This window comes from Triturus cristatus, chromosome 9 (assembly GCF_964204655.1).
Source record: "Triturus cristatus chromosome 9, aTriCri1.1, whole genome shotgun sequence".
NCBI lineage: Eukaryota > Metazoa > Chordata > Amphibia > Caudata > Salamandridae > Triturus > Triturus cristatus.
In genome coordinates this window covers 717,304,313-717,323,274 of record NC_140592.1, presented here as the reverse complement: position 1 = coordinate 717,323,274, position 18,962 = coordinate 717,304,313, and the positions used below count along the sequence as shown (strand labels likewise).

General features: G+C 43.0%; 1 long non-coding RNA gene across 1 annotated transcript in view; it reads right to left on the bottom strand.

Annotated features, from left to right (window-relative positions):
• Nucleotides 1-18,962, bottom strand: part of LOC146798591 (uncharacterized) — a 128,276-nt gene that overhangs the window by 17,913 nt on the left and 91,401 nt on the right. The window contains exon 3 of the long non-coding RNA XR_014968729.1: nucleotides 1,111-1,198. This is a non-coding gene — a long non-coding RNA (uncharacterized LOC146798591). The remainder of the gene's footprint in view (nucleotides 1-1,110; nucleotides 1,199-18,962) is intronic.

The window sequence follows — 18,962 nt, the reverse complement described above, 5'->3', positions numbered from 1 at the left end:
GGTGGGCTCCTATCCAACAAATAGACAAAGCACATCATCATACACATTGTATGAAACTAACACCTTCAAGGAATCTTCCTGTGCGTTGGACATGAGTCACCCTTTATGTTGATAGGAAAAATCCTGGCTGTAACAAAAAATGTTTCTCAGTGAGGGCACTATGAAAGGGCTACCATGTGGGTCGGTGAGAGCGTGCTCTTTTGGGATGCATTAACATGTGTACGTATGATTGAGATATAATTGTACGGGTGACAGAGTCTGTGTGGTATGTACTTGTATCACAGGACACAGTTTTTGCCATATGTGGCACAGTTACATGGATGACCCAAACATGCAATTGTATGTCCTTTTGAATTGGGGGAACTTAAAATGCAGAGAAATACTCTACCAAACACTTCATATCATGGAAAATTTATCTGCACTTTAAAATTTCTCACATGTAAAAAAGGACTGCATCTTGCATGAATACTTATGGCACAGTGAATAATGGGCACTAGAAATAAGGGGCCTGCAGTTTGGACATTAAACACTTTGAAATGTCAGGCCCTGCTGTCTGCAGCCTGATGATCATGATGTCATATGAACACAGCCTTCCCTTAACTTTCATATGAAAAAAGGACCTTTTGGACATCTAATAACTGACCTCAAGGCTGTGTGCAACTCTGAAGGGGTCTGAGTGCTACTGGTAGCTCTCAATCAACTGTTTTTGAGCCCCTGATCTGGGAAGGAGGAAGATTAGTGGTCATGATACACATCATATTCATTTGGTTTGTACAGAAAACATATATATGTACACTTGTAAAGACTATGGGCCTGATTACAAGTTCTGCTGTCCGAACGCCGTACCACCGTAGTGGTGGTTGAAAGAAGACTGCCGCGGCAGCAGTTGCCTGCAGCATTACAATGTTCCCAATAGCCTGGCAGCGTTTTTTTTACGGCGGTTAATTTTTCTTTAGATTTGTCAATGCATGTGTGTATATTTTGACTGCACAAATGTCAAATGTGCACATATGCATGACACTTGAAAACAAATACCTACTACCCATTGCTGGAGTCTCGACGATATGTGCCCAGTCTTGGTCAATGGGTAAATATACAAATTGGACTTACCTGGATTTCTGCGCCAAAAGGGTAATTTTCTTCAGTGTCAGCTGCTGCTATAAAGGGGGGTCCTGGAGGTAGGGATCCACATCAGAGACTGCAATAGAGAAAAGGAAATGGCGAGTATGCACCCCAAATTCTTAGTTTCCGACGACTCGAAGCTGGTGGTCCCACCGCCACGATCGGCTCATCACAAAACCAACTCATATTTTGGACGGCGATGAACTTGTCTGTACCGCCCTATGACAGATGCTATCCCTAGATTACCATGGAGGCAGTCGGCGAATGGCTGGCGATGTTGGCGGTGCTCTGGCGGTCTTACGTTCTGCAAACTGCCATCATCATGATACGGTGGGTGGACATCTTATTCAGCGGTGGTGACTCCGACGCCAACGCGATAGCAGTCTTAAGACCGCCAAAGCCATAATAAGGGCCTATAATATGTGTTTTTACATGATGTGAGATTTCTGCATTTCACATGTAATTCAAACATATACATAGGTATATCTCTACATACAGACCAAATAGAATTTAAGCCTTTAAACACTCAACACGTACTATTGTTGTTGTTTTTTAACATTGTGAAGTGCTTACAAATCCCCAACATCATTGTCCTATGAAAGGAACAAAATATATGACACTTAACATCAATAACTGCACTTCATTCGGGAACTGAAAGATACTTTGTCGCTTGTGTTAATAGGAAAAAAAACAGTTAGACAGATTCACACTATACATTTCAAACATGTACCTATTCCTCTGGTGAGCCATAGAGCTAGCCATACAGGGAAAAGATGTCCTGTGCTAGCAACTCCAACTCCTCTAGCAAGAAGGGAGGGGCGCTCTCACTTGCTTGACCTGTCCTAGTTGCTCCCAGATGTCACAAACAGAAGCAAAAGCGGAGAAGGTCTTGATGGCTGCAGTGTTAGGAGGCAAGTGAGCTTTTTTTAAACCGCCGTGTACGTGTATGCGATCTTCAGCAGAGATGGGTGTACCATTGGCATTCATATGTTGTTTTCACACACATTATCCTATGTCTGTGACAGTTGTGTTCCACAGCCACTACGCGGTCAACTTCCGCCGTGGATGTCTCAGTATAAATGTCTTAACGGCGAGGTCAGGCGGCATCCATTTTAAAATGTCAAATAGTGTGTTTGTGACTGTTAAGTGAGTCACTACCACCCAAAATGGTGGCTACTGTTTACATATTGAAACTTCGAACAATTATGTGTAGTGCGTAATTGTGGTTTAATGCGATAGTTGCACGATGTTGTGTGTACCTCCGTTGACGGTATTTAGGTTGAAAGAATTTAAAAATAAATAAAGTGTAAATTATACATTAGAAATATATTATTTACATACTCTTTCATATTCTAAATATTGACAGCTACAAAATGACATTTGTGAAGTAAAAATGACCAACAAAAATAGTAGCTTATAATATGCTGTGAAACCATATCTATTTTTTACATAACATTTCATTTGTGTTAATAATAAAATATAATTTATGTGGCAAATTTTTTAAAATGTACCCATTTCTTCTAATGCAGACATTTGAAACCTGGGAGAGTGAGGAGATGACAGCCCCAAGTGTACTGCCCATTTCCACATATTGCCATCATGGAAGAAAGGGACAATATCAAAAAGTTCAGATTGAATATGCAAACTTACTTGATTCCCACATCTATTACAAAAATCATCAAACTCATTGCAGTACTTAATTTTTTGGCCACAGGATAATTTCAATACACTTTGGGAGTATCTGGTGGAATGTCACAACCAACTTTCAGTGGTGTGCTACAAGACGTTCTTTCTCCAGTGATGAGACACATCAACAGCTTCATCCAGTTTCCACAACATGAGGATTTTGCAAATGTGAAGGACGATTTCTATGCTTCGGGTCACCTACCACATGTGGTTGGAGAATTGATGGCACACATATTGCGTTAATCCCACAACACACCATGGAACAAGTGAACCTGAATCAACTTACTTGATTCATGGCATCAGTTTGAGCCTGATCTTCTGGTTCACAACAGAAATCCTACATCTATTACAAAAATCATCAAACTCATTGCAGTACTTACATTTTTGGCCACAGGATAATTCCAATACACTGTGGGAGTATCTGGTGGAATGTCACAACCAACTTTCAGTGGTGTGCTACAAGAAGTTTTTTCTCCAGAGATGAGACACATCAATAGCTTCATCCAGTTTCCACAACATGAGAATTTTGCAAATGTGAAGGACGATTTTTATGCTTTGGGTCACCTACCACATGTGGTTGGAGAATTTATGGCACACATATTGCTTTAATCCCACAACACACCATGGAACAAGTGAACCTGAATCAAAAGCACTTACATTCAATCGATGACTTAGCTTATCCTAACTGACTATGGTTGTTGGCACTGCTGAGGAATTCAACAACTCCAGGGGAAGTCGGCTTCAATGAAGCCCATGGAAGAACTCAGAGACCAATGGAGCAGGCTTTTGGGTTCCTAAAAAACAGATTTTGCTGTCTGGACAAGACTGGCAGAGCCCTCCTCTACTCACTCGAGAAGGTGGTGTGCCAAATCACCATGGCCTGCAGCAAGCTGCACAACATAGGCCTGCGATATCCCTTACTACATAGAGGATGGAGACTATGAAGAGCCACCAGGTGAATCTCTGGAAATGCCAAATGAAGATGATAGTGGTGAGGAAGAAGGAGTTGACTTACATCAGGATACCATTGACAACATCTTCATATGAGTGTAAGTATCTCTTTATATATTATCACATTAACTGTTAAACCAACTATTGTTGTAATGAAGAAAAAAGTATGTGCTGGACATTTTTTAGGAAAGGAAAGTTCAGGGAAATCTAGGCCACAGGTCTTTGTTGTTCAAGGTTTTGACACATTGAATTTTGTGTTCATTTTGATTGTTTATCTCTGATTGTGTTTTTGAAATGGTGCCCTCAAAAAGATGACTTTGTAAGGTGTCAATTTTGTCATGTTTCGTTACTCATCAGTTTTGTTTTGATCTGTTTTAGGTATCTTCACCATGTCATCTTCATTTGGACATTTCAAGTTGTGACATTTGCAGTCATATGGTGCTGTTGCAAAGTGCAAAGAGACCAGGGGTTGATCCTGGGAAAGACACGCAGACTTGTACGTATCTTGCACCAAAACAACTTGCTCTGCGATTGTATGAAAGTTTAGAAGATTGCATTGAACTTATTCTCTGTCGTGTGTTGGCACAAAGCCAATATGTGGGCCATCAATTGCTCAAACCACACATGGTAGTAGAGCCAGAGCTTACTAAAATGCCTTCACATTGCCTAAATCCTCAATTAGTGTAATGTGTATGAGGCTCTTGATGGGTTATATCATTGTAGGACAAACCTATTGTAGCACACTACTTAAACATTGGTTGAGACATTCTCGCAGCTACTGGGACAGTGTATTGGAATGATACTGTGTCTACCAAATGTAGTCCTGCCATGATTTTGAATATTTGTATTATTGATATGGGATTCCTTATGTGAGCCAGACGATATAGCTTTAGCTGATTACATAAATGTACAGTGATTTACCTATTGAATTTTGTTTTTCTTCTATCCCCTTCTTCCATATTAACAAGATCTGGAATTTGCAATGTGTAATTTGGCACTGAGTATTTGTGTTGTATGGATTTTCATGGTTGTGAACAAATTGACAGACAAATCTCTGGCAAATGTAAAAAATTACTAGTTGATGAGTTCTAGGTATTTTATTTTGTTGTCATGGTTGCGAACTTGAGACAAACATTACCTAATTACTATTCATTTATGATTACACAAACATTTGTTTTTTCCTCATTGTAAAATATGATGGAAGGAAACAAATTAAATGTTCGACTTCAGGAATATGACACCAGTCTTTTACTTTGTGAGTTGTGATTTTATTAAACAAAATCGAATGAACTAAAACAGGATGTAAATGAAACAAGCAAACCAAAAATATGAAACATCCGTCATAGTGAATGAAACCATTCTTGAAGAGACAAAATTGTTTGAGGTCCAATATCCAAAATACAAGTGGCATCAGAAAGGCCCTATCCAGAACATGTTTTTTGTAGGACCACTGGTCATAGGTTAATTGTGCATGCGAAATCCACAAAATTAACTTCAGCATCAAAAGTATTTTTTCAGAGTTTTTTTCAATTTTTGGAAATTGGCTTTATAGGGCCCTGTGTAGATTCCTAGTCCATTAGTAAAACTGTAAAAATTCTATGTGAGTTAGGAAAAGGGTAAAAAGTTTGTACAGTTAAAAAGAATTGTCCCATCTCAAGGTAAAAGTTAGTGCACAATGGAATCTGCTCAGAATCCCGACCTGACAATTCTCCGAGCTCTGAAGATGAATGATCTAAGAGCTTTGTTCAAATTAGGGACATTAGTTTAGAGCTATAGCCAAAAGGGGGGGACCTCGAGAAGGATCTCTGCTCCAATGAGGAAGAACAGGATAAGGATAGTCCCACCTCTAAGACTTTTTGAGATGTCATCAGTGATGTCGTCAGTAATGTCACTGTTCATGTCATGAATGATGTAATAGGTGACGTCATCAGCAGTGCATTGCAGGGGCGCGAAAAATAGTTAGCTCAACTAACTATAATGGCTGAATTTCTCTGGTTTTGTATGAGTGAAATGTCCAACTAACTATAACGTCCCTGAAACCTGTGTTTTTTTCAGTGAATTTCAAAGGTTTTTAAATGCTAATTTCCATCTATAACATCCCTGAAAATGTGTGGTTTTTTCAGTGAATTTGTAAGGTTTTTTTACATGCTAATTTCTAACTATAATGTCCCTAAAAACTATGTTTTTTTCAGTGAATTTCAAAGTTTTTTTTAAATGTTATTTTCTAACTATGCCTACAGAGGTAGGACATGTGCAGAAAGAGGAAGAAAAGCACAGAAAGAAGCAAGAGAAATACAGAAAGAGGCAACAGAACTTCAGAAATACGAAGAAAGGTGCAAAAAGAAGCAAGAGATATGCAGAAAGAACCAACAGAGGTGCAAAAAGAGGCCTTGTTGCAAAATCATCCTGTGCCCCCACATTTTTGGTGACTGGTACTGGTGGTAACTGACTCTGTCTAACCAGGCCTGGAGCCAGTGTTATGTTGAAAGACACTTAGAATACAGTGAAAACACCTACATACACTAGGGTACACTATGGGTTGGGGTACCACTGTGATTGGCATTACCTCCCCTGTAAGGCCCTTGTACATAATAGGGCAGGGGGATTAAAACTACCTCTAATTCAGAGGTGCAGAAAGAGGCAAGAGAAGTGCAGAAAGAAGCAACAGAGGTGCCGAAAGAGGCAAGAGATGTGCACAAAGAGGCAAGAGAGGTACAGAAAGAGGCAGGTGATGTGCAGAAAGAAGCAACAGAGGTGTAGAAAGAAGCAAGAGAAGTGCAGAAGGAGGCAGATGATGTGCAGAAAGAAGCAAGAGCAGTGCAGAAAGAACCAACAGAGGTGGAAAAAGAGGCAAGAGGGGTGCACAATGAGGCAAGAGAGGTACAGAAAGGAGGGGTGAAGAAATAAGGAAGAGAAGTGCAGAAAGAAGCAACAGAGGTGCTGAAAGAGGCGAGAGAGGTGCAGAAACAGGCAGGAAAGGTGCATGCAGAAAGAGGGAATAGGGGTGCAGAAAGATGTAGGAGGGGTGCAGAAAGAGAAAAGTGGAATGCAGAAAGAGGGGTGCAGAAAGACGCAAGAGAGGTGCAGAAACAAGCAAGAGAAGTGCAGAAAGATGCAAGAGAATTGCTGAAAGAAGCAACAGAGGTGTAGAGATAAGCAAGAGAAGTGCAGAAAGAGGCAAGTGAGGTAAAGAAAGTGGCAGGAGGGGTGCAGAAAATGTCAAGAGAACTGCAGAAAGAGGCACGAGGGATGCAGAAAGAGAAAATAGGAGTTCAAAAAGAGGCAAGAGGGGTGCAGAAAGATGCAAGGAAAGTACAGAAACAGGCAAGAGGAATGCACAAAGGCAAGAGAGGAGCAGAATGAGGCAAGAGAGGTGTAGAAAGAAGCAAGAGACTTGCAGAAAGAGGCAAGTGAGGTGCTGAAAGAGACAAGAGGGGTGCAGAAAGAGGCAAGAGAGATGCAGAAAGAGGCAAGAGATCTGCAGAAAGAAGCAAAAGAGGTACAGAAAGAAACAAAAGAACTGCAGAAAAGGCAAGTGAGGCACAGAAAGAAGAAGGAGAGGTACACAAAGACGCAAGAGAAGTACAGAAAGAGGCAAGAGGGGTGTAGAAAGAAGCTACAGAAGTGCAGAAAGAAGCAATAGAGGTGCTGAAAGAGGCAAGAGGGGTGTAGAAAGAGGCAACAGTAGTGCAGAAAGAAGCAACAGAAGTGCAGAAAGAAGCAACAGAGGTGCAGAAAGGCAAAAAAGGTGCAGAAACAGGCAGGAAAGGTGCAGAAAGAGGGAATGGGGGTAAAGAAAGAGGCAAGAGCAGTGCAGCAAGAACCAACAGAGGTGCAGAAAGATGCTAGAGGGGTGCAGAAAGAGGCAAGACAAGTGCAGAAACAAGCAACAGAGGTACAGAAGGAGGCAAAAGAACTTCAGAAAGAGGCAAGAGAGTTACAGAAACAGGCAAAAGGGTGCAGAAAGAGGCAACAGGTGTGCAGACAGACGCAAGAGAGGTACAGAAAGACAGAGGAGGGGTGCTGAAAGAGGCAAGAGGAATGCATACATTTGCGACAGAGGTGCAGAAAGAAGCAAGAGCAGTGCAGAATGAACCAACAGAGGTGCAGAAAGAGGCAAGAGTGGTACTGAAAGAGGCAAAAGAAGTGCAGAAAGTGGCAAGTGAGGTGCAGAAAGAGGCAAGAGAGGAATAGAAAGAGGCAAGATAAGTGCAAAAAGATGCACTTAGGTGCAGAAAGAGGCAAGAGAGATACAGAAAGAGGCTGGAGAAGTGCAGAAAGAGGCAAAGGAAGTACAGAAAGAGGAAAGAGAGGTGCAGAAAGAAGCAAAAGAGGTACAGAAAGAGGCAAGAGATCTGCTGAACAAAGCAAGAGGTGCAGAAAGATGCAAGAGAGCTGCAGAAAGAGGCAAGAGATCTGCAGAAAAAAGTAACAGAGGTGCAGAAAAAGGCAAGTGAAGCGCAGAAAGAAGACAGTGAGGTGCAGAAAGAGAAAGAAAGGTGTAGAAAGAAGCAAGAGAAATGCAGAAAGTTCTAAGAGAGACACAGAAAGTAGAGAGGTTTGTGCACCATTAGTACCGGTTTAACACCCATATTTTGTAATAAGTAACATGTGACCATTCAAGTTTTGCAAAAGGCCTTCCACCATGCTGTAACACGTGACGCTGCGGGCCAATTCACAGAACTTAACTGAGACAAAATCCTAAATGTATTACTTTTGGTATTCACACAGAAGGCACTTACGATTTTTGGTATTCACAGAATGCACTTACGACTCCCAACTTTACGGCTGCACTCAGGCCGGAATTTCCGCACCCGGACCGTACTCTCCATGCCTGAAGCGTACTCTCCGGACCCGGACCGTACTTTCCGCACTCGGACCGTACTCTCCGGCTTGGGTCGTACTCTTCGGCTCGAGCTGTAATCTCCGGTTGGGCCGGAAAAAGTACTTAATGGGCCGAAATGCAATTTTTACAAACAGAAACATTAGGAATGTGTGCTAAATGGTAGAGGAGGTCATGAAAAACAGTTTGGGCAGGGAAAAGGGTACGGCCATACACTACATCATAACCCGGAAAAGTTTTTTCCTTTGCATCATGGTACATGCAATGCACAATTTGCTCTCCCCCCAGGGTTGACTGCACAGCATGAGTGTATGGGTACTGCCTTTGTGAATGGATGAGTAGTAGTGCCGGAGTGGAGGGCTTGGTGGAAGGGTAATTTCTGGGTCATTTGATGAGTGCAAGAGTAATGCCTGGGTCATTGGATGAGAGCATGGGTAGTGCCTGAGTGAGTGGATGAGTACATGGATACTGCCTAAGTGAATGCTAGAGTGCAAGAGTAGTATATATATATATATATATATCTAACACAACAACAAGTAGCCGTGCCCAGTTCCAAACAGCATGCTTTTATTTCTCAAATTTCTAGGCAGCGCGCTCAATCCTTACGCGTTTCCCGGCACCAGATTTAAAAGCAAGGAAAGGCGTATTGACTTTCATTTGCCTATCGCTCTTCACCTGTGAACACGGCTTATTTAGAAGCTGAAACGCGAAAGGATTGAGCGCGCTGCCAAGCAATTTGAGAAATAAAAGCATGCTGTTTGGAACTGGACATGGCTACTTGTTGTTGTGATGGAATTTAATTACGGGTTGCTCCATACCCGTTTGCCGATACCGCCCTGTAGAGTTGTGGGCTCCCATTTTTTGGAGACTTTTTTTAATATATATATCCGCAACATTCTATTTGGAATAACGTTGGCGCCGATTGACGAATCTTCGCTAAATATTTCAAACTTTTGGCCAGCTCCGGTCCGCTCCTATCCTGAAAATTTCACGGTGATTCGTCAAGCGGGGGCCGAGAAAAAAGGGGGGTCCCAAAACACGTTTTCCCCATGCATTTTCCCATAGGACTTGTTGACGCAGCTACAGCCCGAACTGCTGAACGGAATTACACCAAATTTGGCAAAGAGGTAGTCCTCAGTTCAGACATGTGCCTTTTGCTTAAATGGTGTAAATCCGTTTAGTAGTTCCTGAGAAAATTAGGGTAAAAAAGTTAGTGATATCTGGGCGGAGCCTAACCACACATCTCATCGTGAGATCTGATTGGCTGTCAGTACTTCATCCAAGAACTGTTAGCAGCCATCTTGGGACCAATATACATGATAGCACCTCATTAAAAAGCATTGCATTTAATAGAAGGTTTTAAGACTTTAGTTACATTATAAATCATTTGTTGATAGTACCATACTCATTTTAGGAATTGTGGTGTGTTCTAAGGTGATTTTGCCATGTGAAAAAGCCTTCTGCTGTGATATCATGAATCATGTTTGAGAGAAAACTATTTTCTCGTGCTTTTCCCACAGAGGTTTGGAAGGTGATCTATAAGCTAAACTGAGAGCATATTTTCTGTAAATTCACATTAGCTTTCTCAGTCATGTGAGAATGAAGTCTGACATTCTCAGTAAAACATGTACATCCAACAAGGGCAGAGACTGTCAGTTGATTCCTTTGTGTTCTACTGCAGCTTCCCAGAGTGTTCTAAAGAACAACTAGAGCGCTAACAGTTCTACTTATGACAAACGTATTGCACACCTGAAACCATCTTGATTGGAATAAAGTGGTAACTCTTAAAACATTTAATCTAAAAAGGAACAAAATGAGGGGGTTCATTTTGCCATAGAAAGTATGATTAGTGCTGCAGAAAGAAAAATTAGGGCACATTTTGAGTGACTTCTCAAATCCTCTTCTATTTCATTAAAAGATTCTGACATGCAGACTGAAACATGCACTTTCAATACCAGCAGCAGACTTCCCTGGTGAGCAGTAGCTTTACTACAGTGATCTAATAAGCAACTAGAGTGCTAACATTCTGAATTTATGGCAAATGTGTGACACATCTGACTGCCTTCTTGATGGAATCAAAGTAAAAAACTGAAAGTATTTCCTACTGAGGAGACTGTAGTAAATGAGGAAATTAGGAAACTTCATAACAAGTAAGTCTCCCAAAATGGCCACCAGAGACAAAAGAGCCCAAATGTAGCCCAAATATCACCCAGATGTAGCCTAAGTATAGCCCAATGACAGAATGTCCCAGAGTGTTCTAACGAACAACTAGAGCGCTAACTGTCTTACTTATGACAAACGTATGGCACACCTGAAGCCATCTTGATTGGAATAAAGTGGTAACACTTAAAACATTAAATTTACAAAGGAACAAAATGAGGGGGCTCATTTTGCCATAGAATTTATGACTAGTGCTGCAGAAAGAAAAATTAGGGCACGTTTTGACTTCTTAAATCCTCTTCTATTTCCTAAAAAAATTCTGACATGCAGACTGAAACATGCACTTTGAATACCAGCAGCAGGCTTCCCTGGTGAGCAGTAGCTTTACTACAGTGATCTAATGAGCAACTAGAGTGCTAACATTCAGAATTTATTGCAAATGTGTGACACATCTGAATGCCTTCTTGATGGAACCAAAGTAAAAAACTGAAAGCATTTCCTACTGAGGAGACTGCAGTAAATGAGGAAATTAGTAAACTTCATAACAAATAAATCTCCCAAGATGGCCACCAAAGACAAAAGAGCCCAAATGTAGCCCAAATATCACCCAGATGTAGCCCAAGTATAGCCCAATTACAGAATGTCCCAGAGTGTTCTTACGAACAACTGGAGCGCTAACAGTCTTACTTATGACAAAAGTTTGGAACACCTGAAGCCATCTTGATTGGAATAAAGTGGTAACACTTAAAACATTTAATTTACAAAGGAACAAAATAATGGGGTTCATTTTGCCGTAGAAATTATGATTAGTGCTGCAGAAAGAAAAATTAGGGCACATTTTGACTTCTCAAATCCTCTTCTATTTCATAAAACAATTCTGACATGCAGACTGAAACATGCACTTTGAATACCAGCAGCAGACTTCCCTGGTGAGCAGTAGCTTTACTACAGTGATCTAATGAGCAACTAGAGTGCTAACATTCAGAATTTATGGCAAATGTGTGACACATCTGAATGCCTTCTTGATGGAACCAAAGTAAAAAACTGAAAGTATTTCCTACTGAGGAGACTGCAGTAAATGAGGAAATTAGTAAACTTCATAACAAATAAATCTCCCAAGATGGCCACCAGAGACAAAAGAGCCCAAATGTAGCCCAAATATCACCCAGATGTGGCCCAAGTATAGCCCAATGACAGAATGTCCCAGAGTGTTCTTAAGAACAACTAGAGCGCTTACTGTCTTACTTATGACAAAAGTATGGCACACCTGTAGCCATCTTGATTGGAATAAACTGGTAACATTTAAAACATTTAATTTAAAAAGGAACTCAATGAGGGGGTTCATTTTGCCATAGAAATTATGATTAGTGCCGAAGAAAGAAAAATTAGGGCACATTTTGAGTGACGTTTTAAATCCTCTTCTATTTCATAAAAGAATTCTGATATGCAGACTGAAACATGCACTTTTAATACCAGCAGCAGACTTCCATGGTGAGCAGTAGCTTTACTACATTGATCTAATGAGCAACTAGAGTGCTAACATTCAGAATTTTATGGCAAATGTGTGACATATCTGAATACAATCTTGATGGAATCAAAGTAAAAAACTGAAAGCATTTCCTACTGAGGAGACTGCAGTAAATGAGGAAATTAGGAAACTTCATAACAAATAAATCTCCCAAGATGGCCACCAGAGACAAAAGAGCCCAAATGCAGCACAAATATCACCCAGATGTAGCCCACGTGTAGCCCAATGACAGAAGTGTGCAAAACACTTATTTTTTGTGTATTTGCAGTTTTATATAGTGCAGACTTGTCAGGTTTTGGAGTGCTTTACCATGAGCATTGGTTACATCACAGAAGATCAAATTCATTTTGGTTGTAGACATGGGGAGATTAAGTGATTTGACCAGAATGACAGAATGTTGAGCTGAAGAAGAAACTCCAACCTGGTTCCCCAGTTGCAAAGTCTGCAGCTCTGGAAGTAACACCACATCCTCTCCCCTAGGTGCAACATTTAATCAAGTGGTCAACTGGATAAAAAAACATAAAGATTACAAATAATTTAAAAGTTCTTTGTCGCTATTTGAAAACTCAGAAAATATGTCCTCATTTTAGTTTTTTAGAGCACTAACCATAATTTTGATGCAAATAAGGCCCTCTCATATATGTAATTTCTAAAGGAAATGCTCTAGGTATTACAGTTTTGATTACATCAAGATGACGTCAGGCGTTCCACACTTTTGTAATAAATATAGAATGTTAGCAATCTAGTTGTTCATTGGGATACTGTTGAGAGGCAGAGGCCAGGGGCACGGACTCTGAAAATTGAAGGCAGGTAGGAGAGTGCAGAGGCAATAATTTGACCAAACTGGGCAGGCAGGAAGGGCAGTGGCAGCACAACAGACTATGGAGGGCAGTGGAAAGGGGGGCAGGGGCAACAAACCAACAATACAGGACTGGCAAGAGAGTCTGTGGCAATATAATAGACCATTTTGGCCAGAAGGAAGAGGCAGTGGTAGTACAACCATACATGCCAACAGACCCGTTTCAGCCAGGAAACGTCCAATGTTTTTAAGCTTAAATGGGCTTTATTTGATCTGTCTCCTGTCTACAATCTCCTCTTATTCAATGTAACTCAAAGGGGAAAATCAATGCCCCAGTTTTATTTCAAAATCTCCCTCTTACCAAGTTCAAAATGTTCGCAAGTATGGTACATTGGATCATGGTAGGCAGGAGGAATTGGGGTAGGGACTTGGACTCGGATAACAGAAGACAGGAGGGACATGGAGAGGTGCACCAAACTGACCCTACAGGGCAGGCATCAGGGTTTGCAGCAGCACAATACACCACACAGGGCATGCGGGACGGGAGTGCAGCACAACAATCCATAGAAAGCAATAAGGAGGGGACAGGACCATGCACATGGACAACAGAGAACAGAGGGGAAAGAGGCAATGGTAGCTAGCTGACCATAATGGACAGACAGGAGAGAAAGCTGCAGCATAACAGACCATAAAGGGCAGGAGGGACGGATCAGGGGCATTACAATGGAACAGACAAGCCAGGAGGGAGGGAATAGGGGTCTGCACATGGAAACAGAGGGCTGGGGGCAAGGGGGCAGGGCAGGAGCAACAAGATGGCCATGGAGGTCAGGCAGGATGGGCACTAGAAACAAGACACACCATGGAGAGCAACAGTGAGACTATGATGGCATACACACAGACCATGGAGGGAAGGTGGGAGGGGGTCAGGAGCAGCTAGCTGACCACACAGGGAAGGTGGCAGGGGCCGTGGCAGCACAGAAGCCATGCATGGCAAGCGGGAGGGTTAGTGGCAGCACAATGGCTATGATGGGCAAGAAGGAGGGTGCAGGGGCATGCACAAAGGACCATGGAGGATGGAAGGGAGGGGCAGGACCTGGACACAGACAAGAGAGTTCAGGGGAAGGGGCCTCACAACAGACCGCGTGGGGCAGGCAGGAGGAGCAGTTGCAGCACAACAGACCAGGGAGGGCAGAAGGGTGTGGCAGTAAAATGGACCATGGAAGACAGGAGGAAGGGGATAGGGGCATGGCATGTGGACAGGAAGGGTGGAGGTGGCAGGGACAGGTTACAGTCATCTGACAGTGCTATGCAGGTGGGAGGGGAGTGGCAGCTTAACAGAACACTCAGAGTAGATAGGAGTGGCAGGTCCATGGAACATGGTGGGCAAAAAGGATGGAGCAGGGGCATGCACAAAGACATCGAATGGCAGGGGGAAGGAGAATAGGGGCAGCAAGCTAAGCACAGAGGCTAAGCAGGAGGTCAATGATGGGCCATAGAATTGGGCAATGGAGGGCAGGAGGAGTGGACTGGTACATCATGCTAAATGGAGGGCAGTGGCAGCACATCAGACCATGCATGGCAGGAGGGAGGAGGCTAGTCCATGGATTCAGACAACAGAGGATAGGGAGGATTTGGATGGGGCAGCAAGTTAACTGTTCAGAGAAGGTGGGTATTAGGAACTTTATTGTTTTTAAAATGTGTGTCTGTGCGAACTACTTAAAATATGAACAAGTATGCAGCATAATCTCACTTTTCGTCAGGAAGAAGATGACGTTTGTGACTGTGACTCTGGGCTCACTTGGCAGAAACACCCCCTGACCCTCCACCCCCCATCGCAAAATGTAATGCCCGTGAAAAGGGTAGGTGGACGCAGTGTTATATTGAACATAGTCCTGAGAGCATGATTGAAAATGAAAACTAGATATAGTATAAACTATGCACCAAAAAGTGTGATATAAGATGAACCGGGCGTGAAATATAATATGCAATACATTGTGCGCAATGACAGATTCGTTGGAGAGCGCGAGATAGCACAGGCACTAGCGCGTGCTATGCGATATGCGCCTTGGAGTGTAATATGCACAGGGCAGTGTTGTGTAACCTAACAAGTCTCTAAAGTTGTAATATAAAATATGTGCTGGGGAGTGTAACGTTGCATATGCACTGTGACAAAGATATGGATCCCAGATTGTAATATGTATGGCATAGCGCTGTGCGTTATAACATAACAACAAACAAATGATGGACGGAATGCTGACAATGCATACATTCTCCCCCAGTCAAGAGATCTGGGTTAAATCCATCGTTCTTTTGCCCACTACACCACCCCAGTTCAGACATGGCCATATGCAAATCAGTCTTGACCCTGTGCCTCATGGGAACAGTCCAGCCCGAACTGCCAAGCCATGTCTTCCCTGGACCGGAATCAAGCATCCTAGGACCGGTTTCTGGCTATCAGCCGTCATCAGCCAGGATAGCTTGACTCCAGTGGCGTAGTGAGCACGGGTCCCACGTCTGGGAATACCCATCCCACTTAGGGCGAAAAGCATTACAACAAACAAATGATGGACGGAATGCTGAATGCGTTATAACATAGGCATCGAGAAAGGCACGTTAGATGGGGTAATATAATCCGTGCGAAGGCAAGTGTGGCATGACATATTCACGGGGTGGTGTTACAGTGCACATGGGCTAGAGAGTGTCATAGCATATGCACTAGCTGGTGGAATACAACACAGAGGTGTGTGGCACTCGGCGGGCACTGGTGGGTGTAACACAGCATTGGCCTCAGCCAGGAGCACGCTATGACTCTCAAGTGAGGTTTGTCTCCTTTCAAGAGAGTAACATAAAAAATATTACACATCCGGCGGTGGATGTGTGTTTTATTAACCGTGAGGGGGGTTTCTTGCATAGTTTGGTCGAATTTTTGTCGAATCCCCTTTGAATGGCTTGGTGTGCGTGTGTATTAAATGTGCCCATCAATAGCTACCCATGTTTGTATAAATAAACGACAAGGGTGTCTACTTGGAGAGTACCCACCGGCGGGGGCGCCGGGATTAGGCACAGTAGGGCGTCAGACACGTCAGAGCTTCACTAGCGGTGTAAATACATTTCACGTGGATTCATTGTATGCATAGTCACCTTTTAATGAATATCACGCAAATCGTCATGGTGATAGGTACATACGGTTTGTCCAGCATGTCCTAGGTGTTTCTATAAATATATATTTTTAAAAAATATTAAAAAACAAAGGCCGGCCCCGGGGGATGGGGTCACCGGGGCCATAAGTGGCCTGAGGAAGGGGGCAACGCATCCCCCCTCCTAAAGAATTAAAAAAAAAAAAAGGCCATGACCCGGGGGTTGGGGTCCCCGGGGCCGATTAAGGCCTTGGCAGGGGAGCCAAGCGGCTCCCTTCCAAATTTATTTTTTTCAACAAAAAAATTAGGGTGCAGGCCCTGGGGGATGGGGTCCCCAATGGGGCCCCCAGGGCCAATAAATTAGAAAAAGAAGGGGGGCCACACAGCCCTCCTTCTTAAAAAAGTAAAATAAATAAAAGACCGGCATCGTGCCGGATGTCACACCCCCTCCTTGCAGCACTCTGCAAATGCACCCCCTGGCCATTTGTAAGTTGGGGAATTAATTCCCTTTCAATACTGAGGGTTCCTGAGGGCCAACTAGCCCAACAGGTATCTCCAGTATGCACCAGGGAGCTGCGTTGCAGACAGGTGTTCTGAGGCCACGCCCCTTTTTACACCTCTATGCAACGCAGCTCTGTGGCGCTTACTGGAGATACCTAGTGGACTAATTTGATCCTAGGGACCCTTAGGATTCAAGGGGACTTAATCTCTCAACTTAGAACGGCCACAGAGCGCATTTACACAGTGGTGAAGGGAGGGGACGGGGCCTGAGGTGACGTGTGCAAACACGCCCTGTGGCGCGTTTTAAGATGAGGAAATAATTCCCTTTCAATCCTGAAGGACCCTGGGGGCCAACTAGCCCACCAGGTGCTTCCAGTAAGCGCCACTGCTCTGCGTTGCAGAGAGGTGGTGCAGACCGTGCCCCTTTTTACACCTCTCTGCAATGGCGCTTACTGGACATACCTAGTGGGCTATTTTGCCCCTAGGGACCCTTAGGATTCAAGGGGACTTAATCTCCCAACTAAAAACAGCCACAGGGCGTGTTTACACAGTGGTGAAGGGAGGGGACGGGGCCTGAGTTATCGTGTGCAAACACGCCCTGTGGCGCGTTTTAAGTTGGGGAAATAATTCCACTTCAATCCTGAGGGACCCTGGGGGCCAACTAGCCCACCAGGTGCTTCCAGTAAGCACCACTTCGCTGCGTTGCAGAGAGGTGGTCCAGGCCGTGGCCCTTTTTACATCTCTCTGCAACGCAGCTCTATGGCGCTTACTGGAGATACCTAGTGGTCTAGTTGGACCCTAGGGACCCTCAGGATTCAAGGGGACTTAATCTCCCAACTTAAGATGGCCACAGGGCATGTTTACACAGTGGGGAAGGGAGGGGACGGGGCCTGAGGTGATGTGTGCAAACACGCCCTGTGGCGCGTTTTAAGAGGTAGTTTTAATCCCCTGCCCTATTATATACTAGGGGCTTACAGAGGAGGTCATGCTAATCACAGGGGGACCGCAACGCATAGTGTTCCCTAGTGTATGTAGGTGTTTTCACTGTATTCTGAGTGTCTTTTAACATAGCACTTGCTCTAGGACTGGTTAGCCAGACACAGTTACCACCAGTATCCATCTGAAAAAGTTGAGGGTACAGGATGATTTTGCAACAAGGCTTGTTTCTGCTCTTCTGTTTGTTCTTTCTGCACGTTATCCTTCTTCCTGCACTTTCGTCTTTGAGGACTTCTGTTGCTTCTTTCTGCATTTCTTTTTTTTCTTTTTGTGTGCTTTTTCTTTTTTCACATGTCCTATCTCTGTAGGCATAGTTAGAAATTAGCATTTAAAAAACCCTTTGAAATTCACTGAAAAAGCCATAGGTTTCAGGCACGTTATAGTTAGGAATTAGCATTTAAAAAACCTTAGAAATTCACTGAAAAAACCATAGGTTTCAGGGGCGTTATAGTTAGCTGGACTTTTCACTCATACAAAACCATTGAAATTCCCCCGTTATAGTTAGTTCAGCTAACTATAACTCGCGTGCCCGCAATGCACTGCTGATGACATCACATATTACATCACTCATGACATGGTCAGTGACATCACTCATGACATCACTGATGACATCTCAAATGACATCACTGATGACATCACTCATGACATCATCCTTGTGATAGAGTGGCAGACCTCCTCTCCCCCTAATATAACCTTTGATACACACATTCAAAAATAGAAACTAACATTTTCAAAACATTGGACATACCAATACCAGTTACAACAACCTATTCAGTAATTCTAAGATACACATCCACTCATTCACCAACAGTCCTATACAGTCACTCATACATGTACTCACTCATCATATGTACTCATGCACCTATACATCCTGTTACACAACGCCACTCATCCATAGAGTTACTCACACACAGTCACTCATGCTAATAAAGAATCAAACATCCATTTACCTGCATATACAGTTATACACACACCACCACACTTACTTCTACAGAAACTTACACATACTTAGTCTTTTAAACAATCACTTATAGAAACACATACTTATTCATACAGGAACTCTTCCAATCTCTCACATATAATCACTTATATACACCAATAGTCACATATACTAGTTTAAAACATATGTAGTTACTCATAAAGACACTATTGAGACAGTCATTCACTCACTAACTCACCCATGCACACACTCATCCACCCATGCACACATGCTGTCTTCAACACATACAAACAGTGAGT